At 36.7% G+C, this 12,954-nt stretch overlaps 1 long non-coding RNA gene across 1 annotated transcript; it reads left to right on the top strand.

Moving 5' to 3' along the window:
• The first annotated feature begins 314 nt into the window (after nt 1–314).
• Nucleotides 315–6,994, top strand: LOC107315791 (uncharacterized). The gene is made up of 2 exons (XR_001556059.2): nt 315–402; nt 6,411–6,994. It is a non-coding gene; the product is annotated as an uncharacterized LOC107315791 (long non-coding RNA).
• Nucleotides 6,995–12,954: the final 5,960 nt, after the last annotated feature.

Here is a 12,954-nt window from a genome sequence, read left to right as displayed (position 1 = left end):
ATTGTCAGCAAGCACCACAGCTGGGGCAGATTGTCCTGGAGTGGATCTGCAGCATTGTTCTTGCACAGATCTTTGTCACTATTGAAGTCACAATTAAAACTGATTTTTGAGGTTTTGTGTAACAGGAGACAAAATGCTGCACTGGTTTAATTGTTTTAAAATGGCCAAGGCAGATCACGTTCTTGCTAGTTTTCATATGTAAGTAATTAAAACCACGGTATCTGCATTTGTGCTTTTAGAAATGTGATTTGTTACTAGAGTTACCAGTTATAGGTTACCAGAATTATTCACTGTTTTTTTGTATTATTTCCACAGAAAAGGATGCTGAAATGGATCCAGAAAACCAAGACTGGAATAGGTCAGCCTTACCTCGTGTCAATGTGAGTGGCTGAGGCCAAGAGTGTAAGTACAAAGGATTTTAAGATTTCATTACAAGTGATTATAAGAATTTTGGTGAGAGCTACTATAATAGACAGGAAAAATGTTATACTGTCTTCGTTAGGACAGTTGCTTCTGCTGGTGTTGAAGATACACTGCTTTTAGGAAAAAAACCATGAATCAACCCAAGAGGACCATAAATAACTTTCAGCTTATAGTCTTCAGCTTCTTAATCAAAATCTAAAAATCATTTTAGTTAATAGAAGAAAAATGGAAATGTCCTGTTGGGACAATAAGTGACTTTATATTGCATGTAAAAATTCTTGATAGGAGAAGAAAAATGTTCCTTTTGCAGTGTTAGAATTGCACAGGTAAGGAGTATGTTAGGTTGCTGCAAGGCAATACTTTAAAAAAAAAACAAAAACAAAACAAACAAACAACAAAAAAAAACAAAACAAAAAAACACCAAAAAACAACCCATTCAGCATATTCAAATAAAGAAAAAATCTTTTGTCAAAGTCTTCAGTTTTCATCATTTTATGTCCCCAGTAACTTGTACCTGAACTAGAACATGGGTTTAGTTTTAGATCTCTCAGTGTATTACTGCTGCAAAAAACCACAGTAGCTATTTAACTACATTTCTCTACAGCCAGCTTTACTAGGTTTTTCTGAAACTTGTTTGTTTAATTTTACATAGAAGGAAGAACTATTCCAGTGTCTCATCTGGAATTTCATTCGTTAAATTAACAAAGAGAATATAATTAGTTTTTAAGCATAAAAGTGAGAGAGATAAAGTGAAGCATGAGAATCTGAATCAAAAGTAATTCTTGGAGTGTTTAGAAAAATCTGGATTTTCAGTTACTGTTTGCTGAGGTCATCTGTGCCAGAATGCTGGGAACAGCACTGCAGTGTCACAGAGTGACGTTTACAGCTGTTCTTCTCTGAAGATTTTAGGGATTTTTCTGCTTCTTGTGTGGTCCTATAGTTGGAAGGGTGAAACTATACCTGTCAGAATTATTTAGCCACCTAATAAATCCCAAGAACAAGACTGTTTTCATTTTTCTGCTTTCCATCTATTAGTCTTTAGGAACTTATCCACAGTTTTAATTAATCTTGCTTTGCAAAGATCTTTTCCAAGAAACAAGCATTAAAAGTATTTAAAAATATACCTCATGCAAGGTGCTTCCTTTCAGTTTTTAAATTTGTACTTGCTGTATTGTTTTTCAGAAATTTCAGCTGTAAGATTGTTCAGACGGTTTATGTTTAAATCAGGGCTAGTGCCTCTTTCTGAACTATTGGTGCACATGCAGATTCCATCACAGGATGTCTGACTGGTCTTGCTATTGGGCAGCAACAGCACAGCCAGTCTGCACAGTAAGGGAATGTTGGGAGTGTCAGTGACCATACAGCCATGCCACTTACTCTGGTCTGGGTGTACACAGTGCTTCTCAGCACATCTATTTTAGCGTTGTAGATTTTGCATTTCATTTCTGTCACAGCTGAACAGAAAACAGACTGTTTCTGTGTATTTGCTTTGTTTCTGTTCTTTATATTATCTCTACTCTTTATGTAAAAGTACATCTCGCTTCGTTACAAGATACATGCTGAAGGAAGATAATTCATGTGACAAAGCATTTTCACTAGATTGCATCAATTCATTACCACTAAGCTGGTTTTTTGCCTAAACATAGATTTCATAAGGAGTTGAAATCCATAAGTTTAACCCATAATTCTATCATAATACATCAAAATGAAAGCTATTGTTTGTATCTGGAATCTTTAACTAATCTTTTCTTTCTTTCTTTCTTTTTTGAAGAAGTCAAACTATCTGTATATTTTCTGCACTCCATTTCTTTAGTTTACATACCCGTCAAAATGCCTGTGTTTATCTTTGTCAGGAAAACTGGAATTTACAGACTATGTGTGGTAAACTGTTTGCTCATCTTCATCATCAGCAAATCTGTTGCAGGATTGTCTGTTTAAAGCAGTTATCCACGAAGAATCATACTGACAGTTCCTAACCCGAGTACTTAAATGCTGAAATGTCTGTAATGGTAGATTTATAATATAGAGAGTAATTAGATAAATTCTGCAATACCTACTTATGTTAATTTAGTTCATAGACACCCAAATACAGCAAAACATTCACATATAATCCCATTAAAGTCAATTTCATAGCAGTTCTATATGTCCTTAAATGCATTTTTGGATTAGGGCCTAAATACTTTTCCAGTACAATGTTGTTCAGCTCCTGGTTCTTAAGTAGTCATGCTAATAAAAACAACTGCAGCAACCTGAATATCTGAGTAATGAGGAGATCACTACATCCAACTGTTTGTGAAGCTTGTTCTTTCTACCCTGCACATGTCTAGGCAGATATGACTTGGGTTGAAACACAGTGAGAAGCAGCTGAGATACTTATGGCAGAACAATCTGTGTAGCTTCACAGACAGAGGGACGTGAATGAACTGTGTGAACACTAGTTTTAAGTAAACATAAATTATTGTAGATTAATCATTGTAAAACAATTTGTTTTTCTAATGCCTTGTCAAAGTTAAGTCAGCAAGTTATTTCTGGAGTGTTTGTGTTTCCTGAAGGAAAGGACTTTCATTTCACTGAGGAGTAACTACTCCAGAAACTATAACCTAAAGATGTAAAACAAAAAATTCCCCTTAGAATGAGTACTGTGAATGTGATGTTACTAGCAGGGGATAAGAGCCCTCTTCTTAGGAGGGAGGCACTAAGAATGGGAGGCACTTCTAAATGAGGAGAAGTCTGAAAAAGGGCAGGTGATAGCTGAGCATGTGGTGCTGTCATTATCATGTGGTTTATAGGGATTAGATAGCTGACAAAACTGACATTCAGTTTTTGTTCTTACAGTATTTTTCTTGTGATGTTATTGTCCTTTTCCTCTTAAGCTGTTCTTCTTTTTTTCCTATGAATGCATTCAGTGTTAAGGAATTAAATGTCCACATCCACAAATGTGCTTGGGAACTCTGGCAAATTGTTTGAAAAGCTCTGTATTCTGAAACCTTCTGGCTAGTGTGTTAAGGTGCCCTTATCTAGATCCTTCTCATGGTGAATGTTGCTGCCTTGCAGGTAGATTAAAGTATAACGAAGACAGAATATATTTGACTATCTCCAAGGTGATTCACATTAAATATAGCTGCTTTGATGCTTGCAAGTTAGTGTATGTAGCACTCATTTTCTGTTTCTTCCATCTTAAACTTATCACTTCAGATAAAAGAGAAATACCTTCCACCTGATACTGCTCTATTAGTCACTTCTGGAGGTCTAACTTCCTATTCCTACCCTCTTCCTTTCACTCCTCTGTCCTTTATCCTCAAGATGCTTCATTGTAAAACTCGTTCTGCATGGTTAGAACTTTCCTCTTGGACTGTCACATAAGATGCTCCCTGCTCCAGAGGTAGAGAGTTCATAATCTGTCACATTTTCTTACTGAGAAGAACATCCAAAAAATTCCAGTGTAATCCCAGCAGTAAGAACCTTGCAATTTTCTGGTAAAATTTAGGATGAGATATAATGCAAAGCTCTTGTCATAGAAGAAATACTAACATGATGCAATCCATGTTTAAGAGCATTCTGCAGCAGCACTAGAATAAAAACCCAATGGTTGTACTCAGCTTGGACTGCGGTCACAGTCAAGGTGTTGCTCCTTTATCCATTATTCTGACAGAAAAACTTGTCCTGAAGATCTGGCACCACTGAATCTATACAGCTGTTGCAATGCATAATTAATTCAACCCTGGGATGCAGTTTCAGACACGGTGTCAGTAGATGCAGGGAGCCTGCACAATGGGCAGTGTTTTCAGTAGTCTAATATTTATGATAAAACTTCTTAATGGTGTACGTACTACGCATTTCTGCAAAACTGTGTGGAAAGGAGATGGATTCCCAAATATGTTGTAACTGAGAGATTCCTATGGAAATTAATGTCATTTTCATCCTCTACATAGAGCAGGAAATAGATGAATTAATGTCTGTATAAGCATTTTGTTCATGTACAGCATAAACAACAAAATATGTACAGGAAAAAACTGATTAACTTTGCTGTGGAAAAAATGAGAACTGAGATGAAATGCATTTAAAGCACAAGAGCCCCCACACCACAAAACACAAGAGGGGGGAGACCAAGAAGGAACATTTTTCATAGTTTTCCAAGTCTGTTTTGGATAATTCTAGACTTCAAAACCCTTGCAACAGTAGAGTTACTTTGCTTTAAGAGGCTATATGGTGTTGAGTGTGAGCAGTGTCTGCAGTCTATTTGAGCAGAATTTCATCTCAATTGATTATACTCAAGCTGGTGTTTAACAGCTAAGTAGGAGTGAAAAGAGGAAATTTATCTTCTACAGAGAATTATTCCCAGTTAATGCATGGAACTTTATTAAAAGTATATAAATTAATAACATGTATGTATTTTTTAGAGTGGTGGGCAAATATTACCTAGTCTAATGTTGATTTAAAATAATAATGAGCTCCCTACCACTGGAAAAGTGCCTCTTGTTATGCTATAGGCTTGGGTAATGCTCAGATGAGCCAGAACAAAGGATCTATTTGGAAAGAAGTTACATTAGGATTTGGTCCAATTAATTCGTACGTGTCCCCTTTTGTTGTCAGCTGCAGAAGGATACCCCATAAACAGTGGCCCTCTCAAAGGTTATTTAGGAATAGCAGAGTCTCCTAGTAAAAATAGCAGTTTTTTAACCTACCTACAACAGTTAGTTCAGTGTTTCCAATAGGGGAAATGACAACCAAAACCCAGAGCTTTGTTTTATTTTGTTTATTTTTGTATTTGGAAAAACCCTGCAGTGCAGTTCTGACCTTTTCATATGCAGAAATAAGAGGCAGGGGAAGTAGGTTTTCCTGTCAGTTCTTAAAATCTGTTTCTCCCCTTATTCTTCTGATCAGTGCTTGTTTATCTCCAGCAAGGCTTTAGAGAAAATTATTATTTCAGTTAGACCATAAAGACCTTCACTTGCCATTGCCAACGTGTTTCCTAGCAGAAATAGATTAGCTCAAATGGCAAGATCAAGGCAAAAGCTCAACTTCAAAATCTGGTGCACTGCAGGAAACAAGCAGCATGTAATACATGGTTTAACTATACTTTGCTATTAATACGTGCTTTATTCAAGATTTACTTTCTTATCTATATTGTTTTAAATACAGAGATATAATAGAATTTTTTTGCTTGTTTAAGAGAAACAAGCATTTATCACAAGATAAGTTGACAGAAAAGGGCAGCAGTTTAGGATGGTTACAGGGAAAATATGAGAGCTGAAAAAAATCTTATCGATTAGCAAGATTAATCTGGTTTGTGAAACTGACTAAATTAGGCAAATTTCTAAGCCAAATTGGAAGTGATTTGTAGGAGCTCAGACAATGGGTAATCTCTGTACTACCTTTTCTTATGTGGTAAAATTGTTGTTGAAATTTCTGAAGTTTAAGTAGTTGAAAATCTTTAAGAAAGGAATTAGGCCATGTAATATGCATGATCATTGCTTGGGGGTGAAAACAAAGGCTTATCTTCAAGAGAGTGATAACTGTTTTGTTTGCTTGCTTTTTTTTTTTTCTCTTTTTTTTTCCCTTTGTGTTCTCATAATTTCACATTTTTGAAAGAACATAGTATTTGCTATTCCTGAAAAATGTGTTCTAAGAATCCTTCCTTGTGAATGCTCCCTCCCTGTGCTGGGCAGGGCTTTGAGCAACATAGTCTAGAGGGGGATGTCCCTGCCTATAGCAGGAACTCAGAACCAGGTGATCTTAAATATCATTTCCAAACTGAACTATTCTATAATTCTACAATTCTATGATTCTGGTGAAAAGGCTATGCAGACAAGTTAGGTAGAAAGATTTTTTTCTGTGGAACATTCACTCTATAGACAGTGATAGATGGAGAGGAGAAGAATAACCAAGAGATAGTATAAAAGCTGTCATAGTATGTTATTCTTTGCAGAACTGCTATACTTGTGCAAATCAGGGCAGGGGTCAAAATGCTTTTTTTTTTTTTTTAGAGGACAATGCATTTCTACAGAAGGTGTGCTTTGGGACAGCTGAAGATCTAATTCCATGAAGATATTTCTGAGAAACGGTGTGAAAATATTAAGCTAATGAAAAATAAGCCATGCAAATTTAGTAGATCAGGGAATCTGAGAAGCAGAATAGTTAATTCACGTTTCATTGGATTCTTTTTGAACTTCTTCCTTAAAAACTGACTTAGATAAGAAGAAAGGGTTAAATGAGAGGATGGGACCATAGGTAGAAAAGAACGCCTACTTGTGAATAAAATAGTTCTGACCAATCCATAACATAATTGAAGGCTGAGCTACACAGCACCAACTGATTTAATTTGACTGAAAAACCAGAAAACTCTCTGATCACCCAGTTGTATAATTGACTTAAGGAGTGTAAATAACATGTTTCTCTTTCCATTTGCTTTTCCTTCTTTATTTCTGGAAAGAATGTTGCAAATTAGTGGAAGCAAAGGTCTGCTACTTTGCAATGTTTATTTTTGACAAATGGAGGCTCTGTTCATGAAGAGGGCACTATGTGACTTAAATTTGACCAAGTCCACTTTAATAAAACACCTAGAATATAATTTGCCTTTTGCTAGTATCTTCATGAAGTTTATCTGGAAAACTGTGAAGTTCAGTGAGGACAAGTAAATCTTAAGTATACCATGACAAGAGAAGTTTTCCTGATACTACAGATGGGCTTTCTGATGAGTTGAGGCAATGGAAACATGATTCTGATGTTTAGTGTATGTAGTGTATACATGTGTATGTACATCTATTTATCTATACTATATGTACATATATATACAATAGAAACCAAACAGAACAAAAAAAAACAAAGCAAAAGAGGAGCCATACAGGATCACAGAATCATCTGGGTTGGAAAAGTCCTTCAAGATCGAGTCCAGCTGTCATTCTGACCTGCCAAGTCCCATCATTAGACTGTGTGAAAACCTTCTGCGCAACAGTGCAGTCTTTTGGATTGTCTGTCAGATGTAGATCATTAGCATTAGATGTACAAGGGGGGAAAAAACTACAACATTCTTGAGGGGAAAATGGCTGGGCAAATTCAGAGCAGTGCTGGAAATGCAGTTTTTTGGTAGGGAAGAGGGATTAAAGGAGCCGTGCCATCTTAAATGCTGTGTTCTTTTAGGTGATGTGGAACTGTGTTATGGTTGCATTGCATTCTCCTTCTGTAATGTTTTCATTTTGCACTGCTACAATCATTAGTCTCTGACAATATCCTCTAGATCAGAAGGACCGGTAAGAGACCAGGTCAAGGATATGAGCAATAGACTGTTTCACTGAGAGAGGAAAGTATAAACCACATAAAAAGACCTCAGAATTTACTGTGTAGAGATGCTGAAAAGGAAAGTGTTGCAGCAGTTAAGCACTTGATAGTGAGTTTCATGTAGCAGCAGGAATGCAGCCCCTGTTGTCCCAAACAGATTCCTGCAGGATGTACTTAACGGCTTGATGGCATGTGCTAAAGTAAACTCTCCTTCTGGAGAAATCTTGTGAGAAAGACTTTAAAAACAATTGAAGGTCACAGCATGTTTGGTACAACAAGACAAGCAAAAGACTGAGGTACCTCGGGCCTTCTTTTTCTCAGTCTTTGCTAGTAAAAGAGATATTTTGGAACCCTAGATCCCTGACACCAGTGGGAAAGGCTGGAGAAAGGAACACTCTTTCTTAATGGAGAAGGATTATATTAGGGAACTTCAAAGTAAACTGGATTTACACAGTTCCATGCAACTAGATGGGATACAACCGTATGCTCTGAGGAAGCTGACAAATGCCATTGCTAAGGCACACTCAACTATTTTTGGAAGATCATAGCAATCACAGTGGTTCCTGAGAACTGAATGGAAAAAAAATGTCACTGTCTTGAGCAGGAGGTTGTTGGACTGTGCAACATCCAACCGCAAATGTACCATGCTTGTATGAAATTGAGTCTTTCCAATAAGTGAATGAAACTGCTTCTACCGCATTACTAACTGAACACAATACTTTGGGAGATGCGTGGAAATAAACAGTTACTGGAAGGATAAGACTCCTGCTGACTAAGACACCCAAGCTCATTGTTCAAAAGCCTTTCTACAGAACTACTTTTTAGATTCCATAGAAATGAGATACTCTGTAGCTGATCCTGCACTTCATAAAATCAGTGCTTAAATTTCCACTGGGAGTAGGATGTAACTGGTGAGCTCAGGCAGGTCTACAGTGTCATAAATATAGATGTTGTCTTCTCAGGAGTGCCTCAGGGAGCAGGGCATTTAGAGCAAAACATCTGTTTGCTTCTTGCCCTCTGTTGTAACTCCCCCTGAAAGCTCCTTGTCTTTGTTGATCCTTCTGGGGGGGCAATACTAAAACTGCAGTGGAAATGCCACACATAACAAACACTATCATGGAGAAAAGAGAAGGTTGATCTAAATTCCTATATTTTTTTTCTCTTGACTCACTTGAATATGTAGGGTAACCTTGTACTCTCCGTCAGATATTCTGCTTGAATCACTTTATGTTCATGTTGACAAAAGAACAAACCTTACTGGGTTGTTGAAGCGATTTCTGACTCCCAGCTGTTTGACTTATTTAAATTGCAAGTCAAAGTTGCATGGTTTCTTTTGGATGTTTATGCATGTCCATGCAACATGTTCTGGCCTCTGCATGATGGTATAAGAGAGTGAAGAATTGTTGATATTAATTTATCTTTTTGTATGGTTAGGCTTTGCTATGCCAATTGGTACACATTTCTTCATCTTGTAATTTAGCTCATCCTCAAGGTGTGAGGAGGCTTCTTCAGGGAGTAAAAAAGTAAAAACAAAACAAAAATTCTGTTAAATCACATCTTTTTTTCTCTCATTATGACAGGATTTTGTTAATGTTCATGTTTTATTTGTCACCTGTACAGGGGATTACTATAAAGAAATCCACTTCTAAGTCTGTGTGTATGATTAGAATCATTTGTTCTAGTTCATTTTTTTCACTTCCCTGATTTAGCTGCCAAATAACAATGGTATCATTCTGATATTTTGATGACACAAAATTGATACTATTGAAGAATATATTTTTTAAGCAAGGCAGCACTTTACATTTATTAGCTGACTTTTGTATTTTTTCCTGATACCACTGTTACTATAGAAAGGAAAATAATCTATTCTTGAATAGCTGTCAGAAAGGATCTTATTGCCAACATTCTACAGGCAGGAATTCTCATAGCCAAGACGTCACATTCATACTCAGACCTTATTTACTATTCCTAATGAGAATGAATGTTTGTATTCCTGTTCTTAGTCAGCTTGCTCATCCTTAATTTGTTTATGAAGAAGCAGGACTGAATGTTCTGCAGCATCTGTGAAATATTAACAATTACTTCACAATTACATCACTACTAAATAGCAGGCAGGTTTTATTGTAGAGGGATCTGTAAAATACTGATAGAGGGAAAAGTTTTAGAGGTTACAGTTTTTACAAAATCATCTTTACGTGCAGACATCTTTAATATTCTTTATTATAATAGCTTTATAGCCACAGAAACACCATAACTGTATGTTCTTGCACTACATAGCTGTCTCCTAGCCTTCTCCCTTGGGTATACTAAGAGATGTCTGGGTAAGTCTGAAATGAATGGTAGGAGTGCAGAGAGGCACTGAGAAGTTCCACTTGGCTGCAGGCTTCAGAATAGTCCACCAACTAAATTTTCTGTTTGACAGAAAGGGGTCAGGTTGTTACCATGCAATCTCATACTGGCCACGACAGTGCTACCCTAGAAGCACAGGATATCAGTGGTGACAGATTCCAGTTTTGGGTACAGTCTGCTGCTTGTCTCATTCACTGCTCAACAATGAAAGGAACATGCAGCACTTCTTTCACTAGGATTAGACTGCTTCTTTCTATGCATCAGTTCTGGTGCTTAATTTAGTTTTCAAGGGACTTAACAAGCTGCTGTTTCCCTCTTATAACTGTTCCTTCCCTCCATGCTTTCAGAGGGAGGAAAGTGACAAGTCAGGGGTGGTTTCTTTTCCCATTGTGAGTTCTTGTGATGGAGACAGTCTCTGTGCAGAAATTGAAGGGATGCTTTTGTTGACTGTAGGTTGTTTAGCCAAGCTCCAGGCTACAAATGATAACAAATAGATCCCAGTGTATTTAAGAAAGAAATGCTCTGGGAGGTGTACTAACACTGGTGGGCTGTGTTCCTGTATAAAATCTTTTTCTGTGCAGTTAACCTAATGGCTGCATTTAGGCAGGTGGGTAACAGAAATGATAGAAATAAAGACACAGGCAACTTAGTTTTTCTATCTAAAGCTGTACAACTTCCAGAAACAAACCTTCAGAAAAATAGATCCCTCTGAGTGAGGACTTTTGTATTACTGTAGGCAATGATATGGACAAATGCTTTTTATATTTAAAAGAAAATATTCTAGCGAACAGAAACAAGAGATAAAATTTTGTTGTTGCTATTTATTTCTTTGTTTTCTTCAGGCCAAGGCTTTGAAGCACCCAAGCTGTTTCTGGTAACTAAGATCTTTGTAAGTTTTAGACTCTTCACAGACTGTTACTAGAAACAAGAGTGTGTGGATTAATTTACTATTATGTAGAGAACCTTAGACAATGTAAACATATAAGGTTTACCATTTTAGACTGTTGATTATTAATTGCCAAATGAAATGTATCTGCTTGACACTGAATAGTTTTAATTCAGTAGTGCAAAACATACAAACAAACAAACAAAAACAAAACAAAAAAAGCTATCAGAAATCTCAAGCAAAGAACATAAATTTGTTTGCTCATGTTCAAGAATGGTGAACTTGGACTGGAACAGGTGGACAGAACTGCTATACAATTAATGAAAAATCTGTTTTGTGAGAAGAAGCTGGAAAGAGATTGCTTATTTGAGTTAGAAAGATGAAGCTGAGTGGGATCTGAGTGCTGTCTATGAATACATCACAGAGCACGAGAAGTAGGGGTAATGGAGGGAAAAGAGATGAGCTGTTTAATCTTGAAACGACAGGCACAAGAACAAATGGGTATAAACTGGTCATGAATAAATTTCACGTTGGAAATGAGAAGAAGGTTCCTTGCCATTAGAGGAGTCAGACTTTGGAATAGCCTTTAATTAGGATAGCAGGAGCAAGAAATTACCAACTAGATTATATTAGATGTTGTGTTGCTGATAGCGCAGCACTGAAATCAATCAATAATAATTTTAGGCTTACATCCTATGTTCTGTGCAGTCTTTCCTATATCCCTTCCAAAAAGAAGAAAAAAAAAGGCAATATTTTCATATATAGTGCAAATGGTATTTTGAGGTAACCAGTTGCATTGAGTTACATTATTATGCTGCTGACCTCTTACTACAGATAGATTCATGGAAAAGTGTGTGGAAAAGAATTTGGTATGGAGTAAGAAAGAAAATAGCTTTGCTTTGGACCAAATCAATTGTTTGTTGAAAAATTATAAAGCCTACATATTTTAGTTGGCCAAAACTCAAATAAGAGAATGTAATAAGTATCTTCAAGCTGTAGGGTACTGAGGGTGTGTTGGAGGAAGGAAGAGAATTAGTTCGTTTAGTAGTGACTTGCGGGTAATATTAAAAGACATATTGTTACCTTGCCATTCTGTTTTCTCCAGCCTTTTCCAATATTCCTTTCATAGCACGTGCAGCAAAATGTAATGTATTTTAGGTGAGTCAGAGAGTAGACAGGCTGGTCTTAGAGATGGGAATAGCACTTAAAAAATAGTTTTTTTGAGCCTGTGTCTTTTACATCTAAATTGATGCTGTACAGCTCCAAATGAGCAATTCTGTTAAACTCTGGCTTATGTTTTTCTAACAGAAAAGCTGAAGAAAAAAATGTTTAAATTTATATAATGCCATCAAAGCTGCTTAATTCTTTTTAAACACCGATTCTGCTTATCTAATATAAAGATTATGCAACATAGTCTAGTAGTAGGTGTTTAGGGTAGGATGGGTTTGTAAAGAATAAATAAACATTTATCCTGTTCTTCAGTGTCTGTAAAATCAGCCTAGTTTGAACCCAAGTTTAGACCTCCTTTGATACAGCTAGGCTACAGAGGCCTTGATCTCTGTCTTCAGACTTTCTAATAGTAGCACAAAGCTGTGATAGGAAGAGTTGTGCATCACAACTGAGGGGTTCAGAAAACTACTACTGATCATTGCCTAATTACTGCTTTTCAATTGAGACAGCATTTCCAACCATAGGAGTAGAGACCTCTGTTCCGGAGAGCTAAATCCTACAAGCTTACAAGATGATATCACTGCCTGGCTCCTCTTGGAAGTGAGTTAAGGAAAGGAAACTTTTATGCAGCTGGGCTCCAGTCTCAGCTAGAAGAGGATTTATCAGGTACTGCCTTTCAGCTGAGAATTACTTTAAACAATTGAACCTTTGCCAACTCTGCTTTCTATTCACAAACAAGTAGCACAGAGGATAGGAAGAGTGTATTTTTTCCGTATCTGGGCATATTGGAGTCCAGTCCCCCAAAATAAGTGAAACTGCAACAATATAAGAAAATATGTTGATACTTT

Source organism: Coturnix japonica, chromosome 8 (genome assembly GCF_054131305.1).
Source record: "Coturnix japonica strain WE chromosome 8, WE-NBRP24, whole genome shotgun sequence".
NCBI lineage: Eukaryota > Metazoa > Chordata > Aves > Galliformes > Phasianidae > Coturnix > Coturnix japonica.
This window is presented reverse-complemented; position numbering and strand designations above follow the sequence as displayed.